This window comes from Hypanus sabinus, chromosome 24 (genome assembly GCF_030144855.1).
Source record: "Hypanus sabinus isolate sHypSab1 chromosome 24, sHypSab1.hap1, whole genome shotgun sequence".
NCBI lineage: Eukaryota > Metazoa > Chordata > Chondrichthyes > Myliobatiformes > Dasyatidae > Hypanus > Hypanus sabinus.
Window position 1 is genome coordinate 38,210,194 of NC_082729.1, and position 22,365 is coordinate 38,232,558.

A 22,365-nucleotide genomic window follows, 5' to 3' on the forward strand; every position below is an offset into this window, starting at 1 on the left:
TTATCCACAAGGTCCACAATATCAACAGCATGTCCACAATGTCCACAATGTCCACAGTGTATAAACGTCCAATACCCACAGTCTCCACAATGTCTAAACTGTCCACAGTCCCAACACTGTCTACAGTGTCTACAATGTCCACAGCATGTTCTCAATGACCACGGCATGTTGACGATGTTCACAATGTCCACAGATTCGACTGTATCAATAATGTCCACATTATCCACAGTGTCCACAATGTCCACAGTTTCCACAGTGTCCAGGGTGTCCCATGTCACAATGTCCACAGTGTCCACTGTGTCCACAATGACCACAGCATGTCCACATTGACCACAATGCTCATGGTGTCCACATTATCCACGATATCCACAGCATGCTGACATTGTTCACAATGTCCATGGTTTCGACTGTATCAATCATGTCCATAGTGTACGCAGTGTCCAAATTGTCCAGAATGGCCACATTTTCCACAGCATGTCCACAATGTCGACTGTATACACATTGTCCAAAATGTCCACAAGCTCCACAATGTCCACAGCATGTCCACAATGTCCACAGTGTCCACAATATCCTCAGTGTCAACAGCATGTCCACAATCGCCACAGTGTCCACAATACCCACAACGTCCACAGGGTCCATAGTTTCCACTGTGACCACAATGTCCAGAATTTCCACAGTGTCCACAATATCCACAACGTCCACAGTATGTCCACAATATCCATAATGCCCAAAGTGTCCACATTATCCACAATGTCCACAATATCCACAGCATGTCCACAATGTCCAAAATGCCCACAGTGTCAACGATGTTCACAAAGTCCACAGTGTACAGAGTGTCATCAATGTACACAATGTCAACAGTATCCACAATATCCACAACGTCCACATTGTTTAAAATGTCCAAATGTACACAATCTCCACAGCACGTCCAAAGTGTTCTAAATGTTCATAATATCCAGAATGTCCACTGTGTCAACAATGTCTACAATGTCCACAACGTCCAGAATGTTTAAAATGTCCACAGTGACTATGGTGCCCACATTATCCACCATATCCATAATGTCCACAGCATGTCCATAGTGACCACTGTGCCCACATTATCCACGATGTCCACAGCATGTTGACGATGTTCACAATGTCCACAGTTTCAACTGTATCAATAATGTCCACATTTACCGCAGTGTTCACAGTTTCCACAGTGTCCACAATGTCCACAGTGTCAACAAATCCACCATATCCACAGCATGTCCACAATGTCCAGAATGTCTACAGTGACCACACTCACTACCGTGTCCACAGCATGTCCACAATGTCCACAGCACGTCCACAATGTCCAAAGTTTCCTAAATGTTCAAAATGTCCACAATGTCCACAGTGTAAAAATGTCCAATGCCCACAGTCTCCACAATGTCCAAAATGTCCACAGAGCCAACACTGTCTACAGTGTCTACAATGTCCACAGCATGTCCTCAATGACCACGGCATGCTGACGATGTTCACAATGTCCACAGATTCGGCTGTATCAATAATGTCCACATTATCCACAGTGTCCACAATGTCCACAGTTTCCACAGTGTCCACAATGTCCACAGCATGTCCACAATCGCCACAATGTCCACAATACCCACAACGTCCACAGGGTCCACAGTTTCCACTGTGACCACAATGTCCAGAATTTCCACAGTGTCCACAATATCCACAGCACAGCACAGCATGTACACAATCTACACAGCACGTCCACGATGTCCAAAGTGTCCTAAATGTTCATAATGTCCAGAATGTCCAAAATGTCCACTGTGTCAACAATGTCTACAATGTCCACAGTGTACAGAGTGTCATCAATGAACACAATGTCCACAGTATCCACAGTATCCAAAATATCCACAACGTCCAGAATGTTTAAAATGTCCACAGTGACTATGGTGCCGACATTATCCACCATATCCACAATGTCCACAGCATGTCCATAGTGCCCACCGTGCCCACATTATCCACAATGTCCACAGCATGTTGACGATGTTCACAATGTCCACAGTTTCAACTGTATCACTAATGTCCACATTTTCCACAGTGTTCACAGTTTCCACAGTGTCCACAATGTCCACAGTTTCCACAGTGTCCACAATGTCCACAGCATGTCCACAATATCCACAATATCCACAGTGTCCACATTGTCCACAATGGCCACATTTTCCACAATGGCCACAAGTTTCCACAATGTCCACAATGTCCTCATTGTCCACAGGTCCACATGTTCGACGATGTCCACAGTGTCCATGTTGTCCACAGCATGTCCACAATATCCACAGTGTCGAGGGTGTCCCATTTCACAATGTCCAGAGTGTCCACTGTGTCCAAAATGTCCACAGCATGTCCACAATATCCACAGTGTCCAGGGTGTCGCATGTCACAATGTCCAGTGTCCACTGTGTCCACGATGTCCACAGCATGCTGACATTGTTCACAATGTCCACAGTTTCCATAGTATGTCCACAATGTCTACTGTATCCACAATGTTCACAAGCTCCACAATGTCCACAGCGTGTCCACAATGTCCACAGTGTCCACAATATCCTCAGTGTCAACAGAATGTCCACAATGTCCACAGTGTACAGAATGTCATCAATGTACACAATGTCCACAGTATCCACATTATCCACATTATCCACAATGTCCAGAATTTCCACAGTGTCCATAATATCCACAACGTCCACAGCATGTCCACAATATCCATAATGCCCAAAGTGTCCACATTATCCACAATGTCCACAATATCCACAGGATGTCCAAAATATCCAAAATGTCCACAGTGTCCACAATGTCCACAACGTCCACAGTGTACAGAGTGTCATCAATGTACACAATGTCCACAGTATCCACTATATCCACAACGTCCACAATGTTTAAATGTCCACAGTGACCACAGTGTCCACAATGCTCACCGTGTCCACAATATCCACCATATCCACAGCATGTCCACAACGTCCAGAATGTCTACAGTGACCACACTCATCACAGTGTCCACAGCATGTCCACAATGTGCACTGCACGTCCACAATGTCCAAAGTTTCCTAAATGTTCGAAATGACCATAATGTCCACAGTGTAAAAATGTCCAATGCCCACAGTCTCCACAATGTCCAAAATGTCCACAGAGCCAACACTGTCTACAGTGTCTACAATGTCCACAGCATGTCCTCAATGACCACAGATTCGACTGTATCAATAATGTCCACATTATCCACAGTGTTCACAATGTCCACAGTTTCCACAGTGCCCACAATGTCCACAGCATGTCCACAATATCCACAGTTGACCAGGGTGTCCCATGTCACAATGTCCACAGTGTCCACTGTGTCCACAATGTCCACAGCATGTCCACATTGACCACAATGATCATGGTGTCCACATTATCCACGATGTCCACAGCATGCTGACGTTGTTCCCAATGTCCACAGTTTCGACTGTATCAATAATGTCCACATTGTCCACAGTGTCCACAGTTTCCACAATGTCCACAGCATGTCCTCAATGACCACAGATTCGACTGTATCAATAATGTCCACATTATCCACAGTGTTCACAATGTCCACAGTTTCCACAGTGCCCACAATGTCCACAGCATGTCCACAATATCCACAGTTGACCAGGGTGTCCCATGTCACAATGTCCACAGTGTCCACTGTGTCCACAATGTCCACAGCATGTCCACATTGACCACAATGATCATGGTGTCCACATTATCTACGATGTCCACAGCATGTTGACGTTGTTCACAGTGTCCACAGCTTCGACTGTATCAATAATTCCATATTGTACACAGTGTCCACTGTTTCCATAATGTCCACATTGTACACAGTGTCCACATTGTCCACGATGGCCACATTTTCCACAGCATGTCCACAATGTCGACTCTATCCACAATGTCCACAATGTCTAAAATGTTCACAAGCTCCACAATGTCCACAGCATGTCCACAATGTCCACAGTGTCCACAATATCCTCAGTGTCAACAGCATGTCCACAATCGCCACAGTGTCCACAATACCCACAACGTCCACAGGGTCCATAGTTTCCACTGTGACCACAATGTCCAGAATTTCCACAGTGTCCACAATATCCACAACGTCCACAGTATGTCCACAATATCCATAATGCCCAAAGTGTCCACATTATCCACAATGTCCACAATATCCACAGCATGTCCACAATGTCCAAAATGCCCACAGTGTCAACGATGTTCACAAAGTCCACAGTGTACAGAGTGTCATCAATGTACACAATGTCAACAGTATCCACAATATCCACAACGTCCACATTGTTTAAAATGTCCAAATGTACACAATCTCCACAGCACGTCCAAAGTGTTCTAAATGTTCATAATATCCAGAATGTCCACTGTGTCAACAATGTCTACAATGTCCACAACGTCCAGAATGTTTAAAATGTCCACAGTGACTATGGTGCCCACATTATCCACCATATCCATAATGTCCACAGCATGTCCATAGTGACCACTGTGCCCACATTATCCACGATGTCCACAGCATGTTGACGATGTTCACAATGTCCACAGTTTCAACTGTATCAATAATGTCCACATTTACCGCAGTGTTCACAGTTTCCACAGTGTCCACAATGTCCACAGTGTCAACAAATCCACCATATCCACAGCATGTCCACAATGTCCACAGCACGTCCACAATGTCCAAAGTTTCCTAAATGTTCAAAATGTCCACAATGTCCACAGTGTAAAAATGTCCAATGCCCACAGTCTCCACAATGTCCAAAATGTCCACAGAGCCAACACTGTCTACAGTGTCTACAATGTCCACAGCATGTCCTCAATGACCACGGCATGCTGACGATGTTCACAATGTCCACAGATTCGGCTGTATCAATAATGTCCACATTATCCACAGTGTCCACAATGTCCACAGTTTCCACAGTGTCCACAATGTCCACAGCATGTCCACAATCGCCACAATGTCCACAATACCCACAACGTCCACAGGGTCCACAGTTTCCACTGTGACCACAATGTCCAGAATTTCCACAGTGTCCACAAAATCCACAGCACAGCACAGCATGTACACAATCTACACAGCACGTCCACGATGTCCAAAGTGTCCTAAATGTTCATAATGTCCAGAATGTCCAAAATGTCCACTGTGTCAACAATGTCTACAATGTCCACAGTGTACAGAGTGTCATCAATGAACACAATGTCCACAGTATCCACAGTATCCAAAATATCCACAACGTCCAGAATGTTTAAAATGTCCACAGTGACTATGGTGCCGACATTATCCACCATATCCACAATGTCCACAGCATGTCCATAGTGCCCACCGTGCCCACATTATCCACAATGTCCACAGCATGTTGACGATGTTCACAATGTCCACAGTTTCAACTGTATCACTAATGTCCACATTTTCCACAGTGTTCACAGTTTCCACAGTGTCCACAATGTCCACAGTTTCCACAGTGTCCACAATGTCCACAGCATGTCCACAATATCCACAATATCCACAGTGTCCACATTGTCCACAATGGCCACATTTTCCACAATGGCCACAAGTTTCCACAATGTCCACAATGTCCTCATTGTCCACAGGTCCACATGTTCGACAATGTCCACAGTGTCCATGTTGTCCACAGCATGTCCACAATATCCACAGTGTCGAGGGTGTCCCATTTCACAATGTCCAGAGTGTCCACTGTGTCCAAAATGTCCACAGCATGTCCACAATATCCACAGTGTCCAGGGTGTCGCATGTCACAATGTCCAGTGTCCACTGTGTCCACGATGTCCACAGCATGCTGACATTGTTCACAATGTCCACAGTTTCCATAGTATGTCCACAATGTCTACTGTATCCACAATGTTCACAAGCTCCACAATGTCCACAGCGTGTCCACAATGTCCACAGTGTCCACAATATCCTCAGTGTCAACAGAATGTCCACAATGTCCACAGTGTACAGAATGTCATCAATGTACACAATGTCCACAGTATCCACATTATCCACAATGTCCAGAATTTCCACAGTGTCCATAATATCCACAACGTCCACAGCATGTCCACAATATCCATAATGCCCAAAGTGTCCACATTATCCACAATGTCCACAATATCCACAGGATGTCCAAAATATCCAAAATGTCCACAGTGTCCACAATGTCCACAACGTCCACAGTGTACAGAGTGTCATCAATGTACACAATGTCCACAGTATCCACTATATCCACAACGTCCACAATGTTTAAATGTCCACAGTGACCACAGTGTCCACAATGCTCACCGTGTCCACAATATCCACCATATCCACAGCATGTCCACAACGTCCAGAATGTCTACAGTGACCACACTCATCACAGTGTCCACAGCATGTCCACAATGTGCACTGCACGTCCACAATGTCCAAAGTTTCCTAAATGTTCGAAATGACCATAATGTCCACAGTGTAAAAATGTCCAATGCCCACAGTCTCCACAATGTCCAAAATGTCCACAGAGCCAACACTGTCTACAGTGTCTACAATGTCCACAGCATGTCCTCAATGACCACAGATTCGACTGTATCAATAATGTCCACATTATCCACAGTGTTCACAATGTCCACAGTTTCCACAGTGCCCACAATGTCCACAGCATGTCCACAATATCCACAGTTGACCAGGGTGTCCCATGTCACAATGTCCACAGTGTCCACTGTGTCCACAATGTCCACAGCATGTCCACATTGACCACAATGATCATGGTGTCCACATTATCCACGATGTCCACAGCATGCTGACGTTGTTCCCAATGTCCACAGTTTCGACTGTATCAATAATGTCCACATTGTCCACAGTGTCCACAGTTTCCACAATGTCCACAGCATGTCCTCAATGACCACAGATTCGACTGTATCAATAATGTCCACATTATCCACAGTGTTCACAATGTCCACAGTTTCCACAGTGCCCACAATGTCCACAGCATGTCCACAATATCCACAGTTGACCAGGGTGTCCCATGTCACAATGTCCACAGTGTCCACTGTGTCCACAATGTCCACAGCATGTCCACATTGACCACAATGATCATGGTGTCCACATTATCTACGATGTCCACAGCATGTTGACGTTGTTCACAGTGTCCACAGCTTCGACTGTATCAATAATTCCATATTGTACACAGTGTCCACTGTTTCCATAATGTCCACATTGTACACAGTGTCCACATTGTCCACGATGGCCACATTTTCCACAGCATGTCCACAATGTCGACTCTATCCACAATGTCCACAATGTCTAAAATGTTCACAAGCTCCACAATGTCCACAGCATGTCCACAATGTCCACAGTGTCCACAATATCCTCAGTGTCAACAGCATGTCCACAATCGCCACAGTGTGCACAATACCCTCAACGTCCACAGGGTCCACAGCTTCCTCAGTGATCACAATGTCCAGAATTTCCACAGTGTCCACAATATCCACAACGTCCACAATGTTTAAAATGTCCGCAGTGACCACAGTTTCCTCAGTGTCCACAATGTCCACAGCATGTCCACATTGACCACAATGCTCATGGTTTCCACATTATTCCCTATGTCCACAGCATGTCCACAATATCCACAGTGTCCAGGGTGTCCCATGTCACAATGTCCACAGTGTCCACTGTGTCCACAATGTCCACAGCATGTCCACATTGACCACAATGCTCATGGTGTCCACATTATCCACGATGTCCACAGCATGCTGACATTGTTCTCAATGTCCATAGTTTCGACTCTATCAATAATGTCCATATTGTACACAGTGTCCACATTATTCACGATGTCCACAATAGCCACAGGATATCCACAATATCCAAATTGTCCACAGTGGCAACAATGTCCACAACGTCCACAGTATACAGACTGTCATCAATGTACACAATGTCCACAGTATCCACAATATCCGCAACGTCCACAATGTTTAAAATGTCCTCACTGACCACCGTGTCCACAATGTCCACAGTGTCCGCAATATCCACCATATCCACAGCATGTCCACAATGTCCAGAATGTCTATAGTGACCACACTGACTACAGTGTCCACAGCATGTCCACAATGTCCACAGCACGTCCACAATGTCCAAAGTTTCCTAAATGTTCATAATGTCCACAGCATGTCCACAATCGCCACAATGTCCACAATACCCACAACGTCCACAGGGTCCACAGTTTCCACTGTGACCACAATGTCCAGAATTTCCACAGTGTCCACAATATCCACAGCACAGCACAGCATGTACACAATCTACACAGCACGTCCACGATGTCCAAAGTGTCCTAAATGTTCATAATGTCCAGAATGTCCAAAATGTCCACTGTGTCAACAATGTCTACAATGTCCACAGTGTACAGAGTGTCATCAATGAACACAATGTCCACAGTATCCACAGCATGTCCACAATATCCACTGTCCAGGGTGTAAAAATGTCACAATATCCACCATGTCCGCTGTGTCCACAATTTCCACAGCATGTCCACATTGACCACAATGCTCATGGTGTCGACATTATCCACGATGTCCACAGCATGCTGACTTTGTTCACAATGTCCACAGTTTCGACTGTATCAATAATGTCCATAGTGTACACAGTGTCCACAGTTTCCATAATGTCCACATTGTACACAGTGTCCACATTGTCCACAATGGCCACATTTTCCATAGTATGTCCACAATGTCTACTGTATCTACAATGTCTACAGTGTCCAAAATGTTCACAATATCCACAGCGAGACCACACTGCTCACAATGTCCACTGCTTCCACACTATCCATAATGTTCAGATTGTCCACAGTGTCCACAATGGCCACAGTTTCCATAATGTCCACAATGTCCTCATTGTCCACAGGGTACACATGTTCGACAATGTCCACAGTGTCCACGTTGTCCACAGCATGTCTACAATGTCCACAGTGTCCAGGGTGTCCCATGACACAATGTCCAGTGTGTCCTCTGTGTCCACGATGTTCACAGCATGCTGACATTTTTCAGAAAGTCCACAGTTTCGCCTGTATCAATAATGTCCATATTGTACACAGTGTCCATTGTTTTCATAATGTCCACATTGTACACAGTGTCCACATTGTCCGCAATAGCCACATTTTCCACAGCATGTCCACAATGTCGACTGTATCTACAATGTCCAAAGTGTCCAAAATGTTCACAATGTCCACAGCATGACCACACTGTTCACAATGTCCACTGTTTCCACATTATCCATAATGTCCAGATTGTCCACAGCATGACCACACTGTTCACACTGTCCACTGTTTCCACACTATCCATAATGTCCAGATTGTCCACAGTGTCCACAATGTCCACAGCATGTCCACAATATCCACAGTGTCCACAGTGTCCACATTGTCCACAATTGCCACAGTGCCCACATTGTCCACAGCATGTCCACAATATCCACAGTGTCCAGGGTGTCTCATTTTACAATGTCCAGAGTGTCCACTGTGTCTACAATGTCCACAGCATGTCCACAATATCCACAGTGTCCACATTGTCCACAATGTCCAGAGGTTCCACAGTGTCCACAGCAGGTCCACAATATCCACAGTGTCCACAGAGACCACATTTTCCACAATGGTCACAGTTCCCACAATGTCCACAATGTCCTCATTGTCCACAGCGTCCACATGTTCGACAATATCCACAGAGTCCAGGGTGTCCCATTTCACAATGTCCAGTGTCCATTGTGTCCCCGATGTCTACAGCATGCTGACATTGTTCACAATGTCCATAGTTTCGACTGTATCAATAATGTCCATATTGTACACAGTGTCCACAGTTTCCATAATGTCCACATTGTACACAGTGTCCACATTGTCCACAATGGCCACATTTCCCACAGCATGTCCACAATGTCTACTGTATCCACAATGTCCACAATGTCCAAAATGTTCACAAGCTCCACAATGTCCACAGCATGTCCACAATGTCCACATTGTCCACAATATCCTCAGTGTCAACAGCATGTCCACAATCGCCACAGTGTCCACAATACCCACAACGTCCACAGGGTCCACAGTTTCCACAGTGACCATGATGTCCAGAATTTCCACAGTGTCCACAATATCCACAGCATGTCCACAAAATGCATAATGCCCATCGTGTCCACATTATGCACAATGTCCACAATATTCACAGCATGTCCACAATGTCCAAAATGTCCACAGTGTCAAAAATGTTCACAACGTCCACAGTGTACAGAGTGTCACCAATGTGCACAATGTCCACAGTATCCACAGTATCCAAAATATCCACAACGTCCACAATGTTTAAAATGTCCACAGTGACCACAGTGTATCCAATATCCACCATTTGCAGATTCTCCACAGCATGTCCACAGTGACCACGGTGCCCACAGTTTCCACAGTGTCCACAATGTCCACAGCATGTCCACAATATGCACAATGTCCAGGGTATCCCAGGTCACAATGTCCAGTGTCCACTGTGTCCATGATGTCCACAGCATGCTGACATTGTTCACATTGTCCATAGTTTCGACTGTATCAATAATGTCCATATTGTACACAGTGTCCACAGTTTCCATAATGTCCACATTGTACACAGTGTCCACATTGTCCACAATGGCCACATTTCCCACAGCATGTCCACAATGTCTACTGTATCCACAATGTCCACAATGTCCAAAATGTTCACAAGCTCCACAATGTCCACAGCATGTCCACAATGTCCACATTGTCCACAATATCCTCAGTGTCAACAGCATGTCCACAATCGCCACAGTGTCCACAATACCCACAACGTCCACAGGGTCCACAGTTTCCACAGTGACCATGATGTCCAGAATTTCCACAGTGTCCACAATATCCACAGCATGTCCACAAAATGCATAATGCCCATCGTGTCCACATTATGCACAATGTCCACAATATTCACAGCATGTCCACAATGTCCAAAATGTCCACAGTGTCAAAAATGTTCACAACGTCCACAGTGTACAGAGTGTCACCAATGTGCACAATGTCCACAGTATCCACAGTATCCAAAATATCCACAACGTCCACAATGTTTAAAATGTCCACAGTGACCACAGTGTATCCAATATCCACCATTTGCAGATTCTCCACAGCATGTCCACAGTGACCACGGTGCCCACAGTTTCCACAGTGTCCACAATGTCCACAGCATGTCCACAATATGCACAATGTCCAGGGTATCCCAGGTCACAATGTCCAGTGTCCACTGTGTCCATGATGTCCACAGCATGCTGACATTGTTCACATTGTCCATAGTTTCGACTGTATCAATAATGTCCATATTGTACACAGTGTCCACAGTTTCCATAATGTCCACATTGTACACAGTGTCCACATTGTCCACAATGGCCACATTTCCCACAGCATGTCCACAATGTCTACTGTATCCACAATGTCCACAATGTCCAAAATGTTCACAAGCTCCACAATGTCCACAGCATGTCCACAATGTCCACATTGTCCACAATATCCTCAGTGTCAACAGCATGTCCACAATCGCCACAGTGTCCACAATACCCACAACGTCCACAGGGTCCACAGTTTCCACAGTGACCATGATGTCCAGAATTTCCACAGTGTCCACAATATCCACAGCATGTCCACAAAATGCATAATGCCCATCGTGTCCACATTATGCACAATGTCCACAATATTCACAGCATGTCCACAATGTCCAAAATGTCCACAGTGTCAAAAATGTTCACAACGTCCACAGTGTACAGAGTGTCACCAATGTGCACAATGTCCACAGTATCCACAGTATCCAAAATATCCACAACGTCCACAATGTTTAAAATGTCCACAGTGACCACAGTGTATCCAATATCCACCATTTGCAGATTCTCCACAGCATGTCCACAGTGACCACGGTGCCCACAGTTTCCACAGTGTCCACAATGTCCACAGCATGTCCACAATATGCACAATGTCCAGGGTATCCCAGGTCACAATGTCCAGTGTCCACTGTGTCCATGATGTCCACAGCATGCTGACATTGTTCACATTGTCCATAGTTTCGACTGTATCAATAATGTCCATATTGTACACAGTGTCCACAGTTTCCATAATGTCCACATTGTACACAGTGTCCACATTGTCCACAATGGCCACATTTCCCACAGCATGTCCACAATGTCTACTGTATCCACAATGTCCACAATGTCCAAAATGTTCACAAGCTCCACAATGTCCACAGCATGTCCACAATGTCCACATTGTCCACAATATCCTCAGTGTCAACAGCATGTCCACAATCGCCACAGTGTCCACAATACCCACAACGTCCACAGGGTCCACAGTTTCCACAGTGACCATGATGTCCAGAATTTCCACAGTGTCCACAATATCCACAGCATGTCCACAAAATGCATAATGCCCATCGTGTCCACATTATGCACAATGTCCACAATATTCACAGCATGTCCACAATGTCCAAAATGTCCACAGTGTCAAAAATGTTCACAACGTCCACAGTGTACAGAGTGTCACCAATGTGCACAATGTCCACAGTATCCACAGTATCCAAAATATCCACAACGTCCACAATGTTTAAAATGTCCACAGTGACCACAGTGTATCCAATATCCACCATTTGCAGATTCTCCACAGCATGTCCACAGTGACCACGGTGCCCACAGTTTCCACAGTGTCCACAATGTCCACAGCATGTCCACAATATGCACAATGTCCAGGGTATCCCAGGTCACAATGTCCAGTGTCCACTGTGTCCATGATGTCCACAGCATGCTGACATTGTTCACATTGTCCATAGTTTCGACTGTATCAATAATGTCCATATTGTACACAGTGTCCACAGTTTCCATAATGTCCACATTGTACACAGTGTCCACATTGTCCACAATGGCCACATTTCCCACAGCATGTCCACAATGTCTACTGTATCCACAATGTCCACAATGTCCAAAATGTTCACAAGCTCCACAATGTCCACAGCATGTCCACAATGTCCACATTGTCCACAATATCCTCAGTGTCAACAGCATGTCCACAATCGCCACAGTGTCCACAATACCCACAACGTCCACAGGGTCCACAGTTTCCACAGTGACCATGATGTCCAGAATTTCCACAGTGTCCACAATATCCACAGCATGTCCACAAAATGCATAATGCCCATCGTGTCCACATTATGCACAATGTCCACAATATTCACAGCATGTCCACAATGTCCAAAATGTCCACAGTGTCAAAAATGTTCACAACGTCCACAGTGTACAGAGTGTCACCAATGTGCACAATGTCCACAGTATCCACAGTATCCAAAATATCCACAACGTCCACAATGTTTAAAATGTCCACAGTGACCACAGTGTATCCAATATCCACCATTTGCAGATTCTCCACAGCATGTCCACAGTGACCACGGTGCCCACAGTTTCCACAGTGTCCACAATGTCCACAGCATGTCCACAATATGCACAATGTCCAGGGTATCCCAGGTCACAATGTCCAGTGTCCACTGTGTCCATGATGTCCACAGCATGCTGTTCACATTGTCCATAGTTTTGAATGTATCAATGATGTCCATATTGTACACAGTGTCCACATTGTCCACAATGGCCGCATTTTCCACAGCATGTCCACAATGTCTACTGTATCTACAATGTCCACAGTGTCCAAAATGTTCACAATGTCCACAGCATGACCACACTATTCACATTGTCCACTGTTTCCACACTGTCCATAATGTTCAGATTGTCCACAGTGTCCACAATGTCCACATTGTCCACAATTGTCACAGTGTCCACATTGTCCACAGCATGTCCACAATATCCACAGTGTCCACATTGTCCACAATTGCCACAGTGTCCACATTGTCCATAGCATGTCCACAATATCCACAGAGTCCAGGGTATCCCATTTCACAATGTCGAGAGTGTCCACTGTGTTCACAATGTCCACAGTGTCCACATTGTCCACAATGTCCAGAGTTTCCACAGTGTCCACAGCACGCCCACAATAGCCACAGTGTCCACGGAGACCACATTTTCCACAATGGCCACAGTTCCCACAATGTCCACAATGTCCTCATTGTCCACAGCGTCCACATGTTCGACAATGTCCACAGTGTCCACATTGTCCACAGCATGTCCACAATATCCACAGTGTCCAGGGTGTCCCATATCACAATATCCGGTGTCCACTGTGTCCACGATGTCCACAGCATGCTGACATTGTTCACAATGTCCATAGTTTTGTCTGTATCAATAATGTACATATTGTACACAGTGTCCACAGTTTCCATAATGTCCACATTGTACGCAGTGTCCGCATTGTCCACAACGGCCACATTTTCTTCAGCATATCCACAATGTCTACTGTATCCACAATGTCCAAAATGTTCACAAGCTCCACAATGTCCACAGCATGTCCACAATCACCACAGTGTCCACAATACCCACAATGTCCACAGGATCCACAGTTTCCACAGTGACCACAATGTCCAGAATTTCCACAGTGTCCACAATATCCACAGCATGTCCACAGTATGCATAATGTCCAACGTGTCAAAAATGTTCACAACGTCCACGGTGTAGAGTGTCATCAATGTGCACAATGACCACAGTATCCACAATATCCACAACGTCCACAATGTTTAAAATGTCCACAGTGACCACAGTGTCTAGAATGTCCACAGTGTCCACAGTATCCACCATATCCACAGCATGTCCACAATGTCCAGAATGTCTACAGTAACCACACTCTCTTCAGTGTCCACAGCATGTCCACAATGTCCACAGTGTCCATTGACCACAGTGTCCACAATGTCCAAAATGTCCACAGTGTCAACAATGTCCACAATGTCCACAGTGTACTGAGGGTCATCAATGTACACAATGTCCACAGTATCCACAGTATCCAAAATATCCACAACGTCCACAATGTTTAATATGTCCACAGTGACCACAGTGTCCACAATTTCCACCATTTCCAGAATCTTCACAGCATGTCCACAGTGTCCACGGTGCCCACATTATCCCCAATGTCCACGGCATGTTGACGATGTTTACAATGTCCACAGTTTCGACTGTATCAATAATGTCCACATTGTTCACAGTGTCCACATTTTCCACAGTGTCCACAATGTCCACAGATTCCACAGTGCCAACAATGTGCACAGCATGGCCACAATGTCCACAGTGTCCAGGGTGTCCCATGACACAATGTCCAGAGTGTCCTCTGTGTCCACGATGTCCACAGCATGCTGACATTGTTCAGAATGTCCACAGTTTCGACTGTATCAATAATGTCCATATTGTACACAGTGTCCACATTGTCTGCAATAGCCACATTTTCCACAGCATGTCCACAATGTCTACTGTATCTACAATGTCCACAGTGTCCAAAATATTCACAATGTCCACAGCATTACGACACTGTTCACAATGTCCACTGTTTCCACACTATCCATAATGTCCAGATTGTCCACAGCATGACCACACTGTTCACAATGTCCACTGTTTCCACACTATCCATAATGTCCAGGTTGTCCACAGTGTCCACAATGTCCACAGCATGTCCACAATATCCACAGTGTCCACATTGTCCACTATTGCCACAGTGCCCACATTGTCCACAGCATGTCCACAATATCCAGAGTGTCTCATTTCACAATATCCAGAGTGTCCACTGTGTCTACAATGTCCACAGCATGTCCACAATATCCACAGTGTCCACAGTGTCCACATTGTCCACAATGTCCAGAGTTTCCACAGTGTCCACAGCAGGTCCACAATATCCACAGTGTCAACGGAGACCACATTTTCCACAATGGCCACAGTTCCCACAATGTCCACAATGTCCTCATTGTCCACAGCGTCCACATGTTTGACAATATCCACAGTGTCCAGGGTGTCCCATTTCACAATGTCCAGATTGTCCACTGTGTCCACAATGTCCACAGCATGTCCACAATATCCACAGTGTCCAGGGTGTCTCATGTCACAATGTCCAGTGTCCACTGTGTCCCCGATGTCTACAGCATGCTGACATTGTTCACAATGTCCATAGTTTTGACTGTATCAATAATGTCCATATTGTACACAGTGTCCACAGTTTCCATAATGTCCACATTGTACAGTGTCCACATTGTCCACAATGGCCACATTTTCCAGATTTTGTCCACAATGTCTACTGTATCCACAATGTCCACAATGTCCAAAATATTCACAACCTCCACAATGTCCACAGCATGTCCACAATATCCACAATGCTCATGGTGTCCACATTATCCACGATGTCCACAGCATGCTGACGTTGTTCACAATGTCCACAGTTTCGACTGTATCAATCATGTCCACATTGTCCACAGTGTCCACAGTTTCCACAATGTCCACAGCATGTCCACAATATCCACAGTGTCCAGGGTGTCCCATGTCACTATGTCCACAGTGTCCACAATGTCCACAATATCCACAGCATGTCCACAATGTCCAAAATGTCCACAGTGTCAAAAATGTTCACAACGTCCACAGTGTCCACAATGTCCACAATATCCACAGCATGTCCACAATGTCCAAAATGTCCACAGTGTCAAAAATGTTCACAATGTCCACAGTGTAGAGTGTCACCAATGTGCACAATGTCCACAGTATCCAAAATATCCACAACGTCCACAATGTTTAAAATGTCCACAGTGACCACAGTGTCTAGAATGTCCACAGTGTCCACAGTATCCACCATATCCACAGCATGTCCACAATGTCCAGAATGTCTACAGTAACCACACTCTCTACAGTGTCCACAGCATGTCCACCATGTCCACAGCACGTCCACAATGTCCGCAGTGTCCAAAATGTCTATTGACCACAGTGTCTACAATGTCAAAAATGTCCACAGTGTCAACAATGGTCACAGTGTACAGAGTGTCATCAATGTACACAATGTCCACAGTATCCACAGTATCCAAAATATCCACAACGTCCACAATGTTTAATATGTCCACAGTGACCACAGTGTCCACAATTTCCACCATTTCCACAATCTCTACAGCATGTCCACAGTGACCACGGTGCCCACATTATCCCCAATGTCCACAGCATGTTGACGACGTTTACAATGTCCACATTTTCGACTGTATCAATAATGTCCACATTGTCCACAGTGTCCACATTTTCCACAGTTTCCACAGTGCTAACAATGTCCACAGCATGTCCACAATATCCACAGTGTCCAGGGTGTCCCATGTCACAATGTCCAGAGTGTCCTCTGTGTCCACGATGTCCACAGCATGCTGACATTGTTCACAATGTCCCCAGTTTCGATTGTATCAATAATGTCCATATTGTACACAGTGTCCACTGTTTTCATAATGTCCAGATTGTACACAGTGTCCACATTGTCCACAATGGCTATGTGTTGCCTTTATGGCAGTTATTTAGTTTATAATATTTTCGCTTAGTAATTCATTTGTTAGTATTTTCTAGTTAGAATTAGAATTGTTTAAAGTATATTCATTGCCTGTAAAATATATCGGCATGCGATGACGTTACGTCCAGTTTCGCCGCGTCTTGTGGGAAAATACCAGTTTAGGATTAATGCAAGGGCGGGGGCTCGCACGAGGCAGACCCGTGCAAGAAGTTGTTTGTAAGCATTAGAAATCACAGTGAGAGCAACGCTGTAAGTTAATAGATAATCGATATGTTAAATTAAAATGTTAACGCCGATCCCATTAAAAGTAACGATGGCCGATGAGGTTTATGTTTTCGTTAGTTAAAGAGTTGCAGATAGTTTGTGTTGAAGTGTATTTCAAGCGGTCCATGGCGTAGGTAGATTCTGACTGTATGCTGCACTTTAATGCAATGTAGTTGTAGTTTACTTTTACAAGTATTTACAATGTAAATGTGATATCAAGAAGGGAACAAATACTGTATCAATCTTGTATTGTTTTATCAACAGTTTTCACCATATGTTAATGTGAAGAGTGAACAGTAAATGGTTAATCTTACTGTGACCTTGTTTCATTGACTACGCTTTATCTCGGCATTTAATTCGGCGTTTCATTACACCCGAGCGAGAACGCTACAGTGAAAAAGCGGCATTATCAGGTGTTTCAAGTGCTGCAATGTCAGCTCGATCCAGCATCAAGTCGATGCCACCCAGCAACAAGGGCAGTAGGGCATCATCAAGTAAGGCCGCCCAGGCAAGAGCTGAAGCAGATGCCGCCCATGTGCGGGTGGACTACACCAAGCAAGCAGCAAAATTGAAAATGGAAGGGGCTGCCAGAGAAGCCAAAATCCAGAAGGAAAGGGTTGCCAGAGAAATGGACACGGCTGCCAGAGAAGCCGAAATCCAGTTGGAAATGGCAAGGATATTGGCAGAGTTGAAGTGCTGGAGCTAGAAGGAGAAGAAGAAGCTGCCGAGGTGGAAGCAGAGTACAGAGAAGAAGCTGAAGGATTGCATAATCTGACCGACGTAAGATCTACTTCAGAAAGGTAAAGATTGGAATGCACAAGCGACTTATGTCCGATCTCAAATAGACAGGAGGTTCATGAGGAGCCTCAGGGAGGCCCGATTGCATCACATCCATACGAGGAAGACAATTTACCCTCGCAACTCCGCGATGAAGTCAAGAATGAAAGAGCAGACGACAAATGCTTCTCGACACCAAACTTACAAGATTTGGGGAGAAGAGGTGCAGAGGTCGAATTCAGGACAGCAAATTCCATAAGAAATGTACGCCCTCAGTCATATACGCGCCAACGTATTTCCCCAGCCCGCATGCCACTTACAGTTGATCCCATGATGCAGTATTTAGCATGACGGGATCTCGTCACTTCGGGACTGTACCAGTTTGACGATAAGCCTGAAAATTACCGTGCATGGTACTCCACATTCACCAACGCTATCGACGGAGTCCAGCTCAGAGCAACCCAAGAGTTGGATCTTATGGCGAAATGGCTGGGAAAAGAATCATGCAAACAGGTGAGATGCATATGTTCAGTGTACATCAACAAACCCGAGCTAGCCTTAAGCAAAGCATGGGAGAGACTTTGGGAGGGCTATGGGGCCCCCGAAATTATTGAAGCGGCGCTATATTGATGTCTGGAAAACTTTCCTAAGGTGTCAGCTGAAGATCATATTAAGTTAAGAGAACTCGGAGATTTACTCATGGAGATCCAAGGCGCCAAAGAAGATGGCTACTCAGCTGGTCTAGTATACCTAGATACTCCATCCGGGATTAGACAAATCGTGGACAAACCTCCATTTGGGCTGCAGGACAGGTGGCTGTCTGTTGCCTCAGAGTACAAGGAAGGTAGATCCTCTTCGAATACTTTCAACATCGATAAACCCGTCTCGGTGCTCAAGACTGAAGCCTTTACAACTAACCATGACCCTAGCAAGAATTGCCCATTGCTTAACAAACTCCACCCCCTCAGAAGATGCAGAATGTTTAGGGAAAAACCCCTTGAAGAGAGGATGGCCCTTCTCAAGGAGAAAAGAATATGTTTTAAATGCTGTTCCTCTACCTCTCACCTTGCCAGAGAGTGTACGATCGCCGTGAAGTGTCCGGAATGTGATAGCACGGATCACGTCGGGGCCATGCATCCCGGCCTGTCCCCGCAAACCGACAATGCTCCTTCACCCCCACAACAGGACGGTAGGGAGGGAGAGGCTCACTCCAGGACAACAGTTGTCAGCTCGAGCTGTACAGAAGTTTGCGGTCAAGCTCAGTCAAGCCATTCTTGTTCAAAGATCTGCCTCACTAAGGTGTACCCTAAAGGAGCCAAAGACAAGGCCATCAAAGCCTATGTAATTCTGGACGATCAGAGCAATCGCTCACTAGCCAGTCCAGAGTTCTTTAAATTGTTCAACATTGGGAGTGAGCAGTTCCCATACTACCTTAGAACTTGCTCAGGCAACGCGGAAACTCATGGAAGGAAGGCAGAAGGCTTCCAACTTGAGTCCCTGGATGGTAAAGTCGTCATCTGTCTCCCTCCACTCTTAGAGTGCAATGAAATCTTAAATAACCGCACTGAGATCCCGACACCAAGTGCAGTGCTACACCAGCCACATCTCCACCACATCACCAAACACATCCCAGAACTGGATCCAAAAGCAGAAATACTACTGCTATTAGGAAGAGATGTTATCCAGGTGCACAAGGTTAGGCAGCAGGTCAATGGACCACACATTTTCCACAGCATATCCACAATGTCCTCAGTGTCCACAATACCCTCAGTGTCAACAGCATGTCCACAATGTCCAGAGTGTCCACAATATGCACAACGTCCATAACGTTTAAAATGTCCACAGTGACCACAGTGTCCACAATATCCACCATATCCACAGCATGTCCACAACGTTAAGTATGTCTACAGTGACCACGCTCACTACAGTGTCCACAGCATGTCCACAATGTCCAAAGTGTCCGAAATGTTCATAATGTCCACAATGTGCACAGTGTCCACAATGTCCAAAATGTCCACAGTGTACAGAGTGTCATCAATGTACATAATGTCCACAGTACCCACAGTATCCACAATATCCACGTTTACAATGTAACATGTTCAGTGACCACAGTGTCTACAATGTCCACAGCATGTCCACAATGACGACAATGACCACAGCATGTTGACGATGTTCACAATGTCCACAGTTTCAACTGTATCAATAATGTCCACATTGTCCACAGTGTCCACTGTTTCCACAGTGTCCACAATGTTCACAGCATGTCCACAATATCCACAATGCTCATGGTGTCCACATTATCCACGATGTCCACAGCATGCTGACGTTGTTCACAATGTCCACAATATCCACAACGTCCACAATGCTTAAAATGTCCACAGTGTCCACAATATCCACCATATACACAGCATGTCACAATGTCCAGAGTGTCTCCAGTAACCAGACTCACTACAGTGTCCACAGCATGTCCACAATATCCACAGTGTCCAGGGTGTCCCATGTCACAATGTCCACAGTGTCCGCTGTGTCTACAATGTCCACAACATGTCCACATTGACCACAATGCTCATGGTGTCCACATTATCCACGATGTCCACAGCATGCTGACGTTGTTCACAATGTCCACAGTTTCGACTGTATCAATAATGTCCATATTGTACACAGTGTCCACTGTTTCCATAATGTCCACTTTGTACACATTGTCCACATTGTCCACAATGGCCACAATTTCCACAGCATGTTCACAATGTCTATTGTATCCACAATGTCCTCAGTGTCCAAAATGTTCACAATGTCCACAATATGACCACACTGTTCACAATGTCCACTGTTTCCACACTATCCATAGTGTGCACATTGTGCACAATGTCCACAATGTCCACAGCATGTCCACAATATCTTTGGTGTCCACAATGTCCACAGCATGTCCACAATATCCGCAGTGTCCAGGGTGTCCACAATGTCCTCAGTGTCAACAAGGTACACATATTCGACAATGTCTAGAGTGTTCACAATGTCCACAGCATGTCCACAATGATCACAATTACCACAATGCCCAAGGTGTCCACATTATACACAATGTCCACATGTGCACAGCATTTCCACAATGTTCATAATGTCCAGTTTCCACAGTACCTATAGTGTCCACTGTGTCCACAATGCACACATTCTACACAGTGTCCACAATGTCCATAGCATGTCCACAATGTCCAGTGACAACACTGTCCACAATGTCCACATTGTCCAAAATGTTGACTATCTCCGCAATGTCCACAGCATGTCCACAATGTCCACAGTGTCCACAATATCCTTGGTGTCAACAGCATGTCCACAGTTTCCAAAATGTTCACAATCTCTGCAATGTCCACATCATGTGCACAATGTCCAGATTGTCCACAATATCCTCAGTGTCCACAGCATGTCCACAATGTACACAGTTTCCAAAATGTTCACAGTGTCAACAATGTTCACAACGTCCACAGTGTACTGAGTGTCGTCAATGTGCACAATGTCCACCGTATCCACAGTCTCCAAAACATACTCATCGTCCATAATGTTTAAAATGTCCACAGTGACCACAATGTCCACAATATCCACAATGTCCACAGCATGTTGAAGATATTCACAATGTCCACAGTTTTGACTGTATCAATAATGTCCACATTGTCCACAGTGTCCACAATATCCACCATATCCACAGCATGTCCACAATGTCCACAGCACGTCCACAATGTCCAAAGTGTCCGAAATGTTCATAAGGTCCACAGTGTGCACAGTGTCCAAAATGTCCACAATGTCCACAGTATCCACAATATCCACAACGTCCACAATGTTTAAAATGTCCACAGTGACCACAGTGTCCACAATGTCCACAGTGTCC